This window comes from Triticum dicoccoides, chromosome 4B (assembly GCF_002162155.2).
Source record: "Triticum dicoccoides isolate Atlit2015 ecotype Zavitan chromosome 4B, WEW_v2.0, whole genome shotgun sequence".
Classification (NCBI taxonomy): domain Eukaryota; kingdom Viridiplantae; phylum Streptophyta; class Magnoliopsida; order Poales; family Poaceae; genus Triticum; species Triticum dicoccoides.
Window position 1 is genome coordinate 356,760,863 of NC_041387.1, and position 5,667 is coordinate 356,766,529.

Genomic DNA, 5,667 nt, shown 5'->3' on the forward strand with positions numbered 1-5,667 from the left:
ATGATGCGAGAGCGATGTTGCTTGTCTTGGGGTCTTCTTCTGCTTCTTCTTCGATCAGGGGATAGGTTCCAGGTCGGCAGCCTGGGCTAGCAGGGTGGATTTCGTTGAGTTTCTGGTTGTGTTTCATCCGTAGTCAAATGTTGCTCTTATGTATGGTGATGTTGTATTCGTGTGGCATTGTATGCCTCTTATATGTATCCCCAACTATTATGTAATGGTACGATGTAATGATATTACATATCCACCTTGCAAAAGTGTCTCAAATATGCGCTTCTATCCTTAGTGGGACCTTCGAGTTCCTTTAGGATATGGTCGCATATTGTGCGTGACAGATTGAGAACCATATTGCTGTCTGTCCTCATGCGCGGACCGTCAAGCATAAGGTCAGGAAGCAAGCTTTGGAAAGGCAGGAGTTCATAACGGAAGAGATCAGAAAGCTAGAGGCGTCAGGCTTGGTGAGAGGAGTACTCCATCCGACGTGGTTGGCCTATCTGGTTGTAGTGCGCAAGGCGAATGGGAAATGGGGGCTGTGTATTGATTACACAGATATCAATAAGGCCTGTCCAATAGACCCCTTCCCGCTGCTGCGCATTGACCAGATTCTTGACGCCTACTTAGGATACCATCAGATTTTCATGACGGGAGAAGATGAAGAGAAGACAGAATTCATCACCCCATGTGGTACGTATTGCTTTTTATGGATGCCTTTCGGGTTGAAGAGTGCTGGCTTAAAGTTTGCCAGAGCAGTCCAAATTGGTTTTGAGCCCCATCTACATAGAAATATGGAAGCTTATATGGATGACATAGTGGTCAAAACCAAGGACAAGGCAACACTTGTGCAAGATTTGGAAGAGACATTTGCAAATTTGTGCAAGATCAACCTCAAGCTAAACCCTGAGAAGTGTGTCTTCGGCGTCCCGTCGGGCAAGCTTCTCGGGTTCTTTGTGTCTCAGCGTGGGATTGAGGAGAATCCAAACAAGATCAAGGCCATTGAGCAGATTGAGGCACCTAGGCGGATCAAGGATGTGCGTCGGCTCACTGGCTACGTTGCCGCCATGAGCAGATTCATCTCCAAATCTACCGAGTGTGCCCTTCCCTTTTTCAAAATCTTGAAAAACGCAGACCCAATAGAGTAGACCCCAGAGGCCGAAGCGAAGCTGCAAGACTTGAAGAAATACCTCTCGGCCACGCCGATACTGGTTGCGCCTAAGCCACAAGAGCCGCCGCTGCTGTATCTAGCGTCAACGAATCAAGTGGTCAGCGCCACACTAGTGGCACAAAGGGAGGTTGGTGAAGGGGCAGTGGCAATGGTAGGACTGGCGGATGGTGAGCCAGGGCTCCCCCCGGCAGGGCCTAGTCCCGGCAAGGCAATGCTCCTTGCAGGGTCTGACGCCGGCGGGATAGGGCCTGTGCAACCACGCGAAGTGGTGTAGAAGAAGAAGATGATGCAGCACCCGGTTTACTTTGTCAGCTCCCTCTTGTAGCGGGCTAGGTCAAGGTACTCCGGTGTGTAGAAACTTCCCTCCGGCCTCCTTATGGCCTCGAGCAAGCTGGGTCATTACTTGCAAGCACACGAGATCACCGTCTTCATCGGCCTCCCGTTGCAACTGATACTGCATAATCCGGATGCAACCAGGAGGATTGTGGATTGGGCGCTGGAGATGTCGAGATTTGGTTTGAAGTTTGAAAGTACTTCGATGATCTAGGGCCGGGTTTTGGCGGAGTTCATTGCATAGTGGACCTCGACGCCCGACGAAGAGATCCAGGAGACCGCTCTCCCCGGCAAGGAAACAAGCCGCAACTGGATTATGTGCTTTGACGGGGCTTTCTCACTACAAGGCGCCGATGCTGGTGTGCTGCTCGTCGCACCCTCCGGGGAGCACCTCATGTATGTAATCCAGATGTCAACAAACAGCACTGCCGAATATGAAGGATTGCTTGCCGGTCTAAGTATCGCGGCAAACCTCGGGGTCAAGAAGCTCATCATTAGGGGCAATTTACAGCTTGTTGTCAGACAGGTCAACAAGGATTACCAAAGCCCATTGATGGAAGCCTACGTGGATGAGGTGAGGAAGCTGGAGGAGCGTTTTGATGGTATACAGGCGGAGCATGTTCCCCGAGTGGAGAACGACATTGCCAACTAATTGTCGAAGCGCGCTGCCCTCAAACTACCTGTGGAACCAAGTACTTTGTACTTCGGTTGACTCAACCATCCGTTGGACCATCAACAGAGAAGAAGAACAGGAGGAAGTCACGCCCCGGCAAGTACTTTCCCACCGAGCTTCTAGGAGCCACTGGTGAAGATGCTGCCGTGGACACTTAGCCTGCCGTGGGACAACTAACTCCGACAGGGCGTCAAGTCCTGGCCGTGGAGACAGCCGCTCCCATGGCAGACGAAATGCCTTTCGTCCTTGCCGTCGAGCCCCAGCTGGGGGTGATTCCTCGGGTTTTCCCATTGATGTTTGGACACACGGATACTTGGACTTTACAACTGTTACTTGGAAAGGCAGGTCGACCCTGAGGGGTACCCGCGAGTGATGTGGAGACAGGTTGACCTGGAGGGTACCCGAGAGTTGAATACGAGGCGTGGCCGGGCATTCTTAGCCCTTGCCGCAAGTCCTCGAGACGGGACAGGGTCACATCTTTCGTGAGTCTCTACACGTGACCGCACTACCAACACACTAACGGTTTGGACATTTGATCCGAGGGGCCTCTGGCCTGATAGCACTAACCATCACGTGGGCATAGTATGCGCGTTCTGCGTCGTATGCATAAGCCAAAGCTTAATAGACGTCAGCGACTGAGCGGCGCGTGGCGGGTTGGACTGGTAAGCACCTGCCTTTTTCGGAGAGCTAGCTAGGTCCGCTCACCGGCCGCGTTCGCAATGTGAAGGAGTTCCCGGGGAGATGGCCCATGACCCCTGGGGGCATAGGTTTAGTCCAGCGTGCTGACCTCTCTATTAAGCCTAGGTCGGGTTGCGGTGTATTGTTTGGCCGAGGCCGGGCATGACCCAGGAAAGTGTGTCCGGCCGGACTTAGTTGAGCGTGGTGGGTAAGTTGGTGCACCCCTGCAGGGAAGAAAACATCTATCGATAGCCTGTCCTACGGTAACGAACACTCGGAGTTGTATCCTGATTGATACAACTAGAACTGGATACTTGTGATGAGAATTGGATGGTGATGAGAATTGGATTGTGATGACAATTGGATAGTATGGCTCTGGGATTGCTTTCTCGCAAGGAGTCGAGAAAGGATCTCTAGCTGAGGTTGATAACACTACTACTACTTTACTTTATGCTACTCTACTCCCTCCTATTTGCTGCAAGATGGCGGTTTCCAGAAGATGCTAGTCTTCGATAGGACTAGGCCTTCTCTCTATTCTGGCATTTCTGCAGCCCGGTCCACCTATACAGCCTTCCTTTGATAATGTTGCATATGTAGTGTAGATTCTTGCTTGCGAGTACTTTGGATGAGTACTCACGGTTGCTTTGCTCCCCCTTTCCCCCTTTCTTTTTGTTTCCGGTTGATGTAACCAGATGTTGGAGCCCAGGAGCCAGATGCCACCGCTGATGCCTACTACTACGTGGAGACCGTTGACGACCAGGAGTAGTTAGGAGGCTCCCAGGCAGGAGGCCTTGCCTTTTCGATCGTAGATGCTTTTGTGCTGGCCTTCTTAAGGCAAACTTGTCTAACTTATGTGTGTACTCAGATATTATTGCTTCCGCCGACTCTTGTATATTAGAGCTTATGTATTCGAGCCCTCAAGGCCCCTGGCTTGTAATATAAAGCTTGTATTATTTTAATTTGTGTCTAGAGTTGTTTTGTGATATCTTCCCGTGATTCCTTGATCTTGATCATACACATTTGCGTGTATGATTAGTGTACGATTGAATCCAGGGCATCACAGTCACGCCCTGGCAAGTACTTTCCCACCGAGCTTCTAGGAGCCGCTGGTGAAGATGCTGCCATGGGACAACTGACTCCGACAGGGCGTCAAGTCCTGGCCGTGGAGACAGCCGCTCCCATGGCAGACGAAATGCCTTTCGTCCTTACCGTCGAGCCCTAGGCTCCGGCATGGTGACAACATACCGTCTGATTCCTTCAAATAGGGGAGCTTCCTCAGGAATAGGGAGAAGCGGAGAAAGTAGCTCGTCGGTCCGCCATGTACCAGTTTGTTGACAATGTTCTGTGCATAAAAAGACCAAACAGTGTGAAATTGAAGTGCATTCCCCAGGAGGAAGGACTGGAGCTGTTGGCAGAGGTACATGTGGGCATATGTGTCTCCCACATAGGGTCGAGGGCCCTTTTTGGAAAACCCTTCCGGCAAGATTTCTTCTGGCCCACTGCCCTCCAGGATGCAACAGGACTAGTAACCAAGTGTGAAGCGTGTCAGTTCCATTCAGAGAAGCTTCATCAGCCTGCTCAAGCCCTTCAAACAATCCCTCTCTCCTGGCCATTTTCGATCTAGGGGATCAACATACTGGGCCCTTTCCCCTGCGCTGTCGGGGGCTTTGAGTACTTGTACGTTGGAATCAACAAGTTCAGAAAGTGGCCGGAGGTGGAGGCAGTGAGGAAGGTGACAACGCAGTCAGCCGTCAAATTCTTCGAGGGGCTAGTCTGCCGTTCTGGTGTGCCAAACAAAGTCATCACCGACAACGGCACACATTTCACAAGCCACACCTTCATGCAATACATCGAAGACCTCGACAGCAAGGTCTGTTTCGCTTCCATGGCACACCCATGGAGCAACCGCTAGGTGGAGAGGGCAAATGCTGAAGTGCTACGGGGATTAAGAACAAAGACTTTTGACAGACTACAACAGAGCGGAAGAGGCTGGATTGATGAGTTGCCGGCGGTTCTTTGGTCGATCAGGACAACGCCAATTCGAGCCACCGGCCAGACACCCTTTGCCCTGGTATATGGGGCAGAGGCAGTTCTCCCCACATACCTAAAATACGGGTCACCTCGAGTGCTCGCTTATGACGAGCTTGAGCAAGAGCGATTGCGGCAAGATGATGCAACGTTCCTCGAGGAAGATCGTCTTCGGGCGACTGTCAGAGCAGCACGCTACCGGCAAGCCTTGCGGCGCTACCATAGCCGCAAGGATCATGCCTGAAGCTCTGAGGAAGGTGACCTTGTTCTTCGGCCAGTTCAATCGGCCAAGAATTCCAACAAGTTGATGCCAAAGTGGGAAGGCCCTTATCGGGTAATACGAGTCACCAGGCCCGACACAGTCCGCCTGGAGACTGAAGATGCCATTCCAGTGAGCAACTCCTGGAACATCAAGCATCTTTGCAAGTTTTACCCATGAGGCACGGTTGCCGGGCCCCCCTGGCAAACCACCTTTTGTACAAGCCTTGTCGACAAGGCATGTAACCCTCTGTACAAAGCCAAGCGCGGACCCTGAGCATAAATAAATGAAGCGCTGGGGCCCTAAGTTATAGCATGCATGCTAGGTTGAGTCCCTCCCTCAGTTGGGGTTGATAGTGCTTAGCGGCGACTAACCCCTAGCATAGAGGTGGAGTCTGCGTCTCTCTATTCCTTTCCTTCCTCTTTGGTTCACAGGGTGCACGGACATTTCTGCTGAGCTATTTAGAAGAAGGAGAATGAGCCGGCGCTCCAGTCCCGGTAAGCCGAGGTTGCCGAGGGCTGAAGACACAAGGGTCCA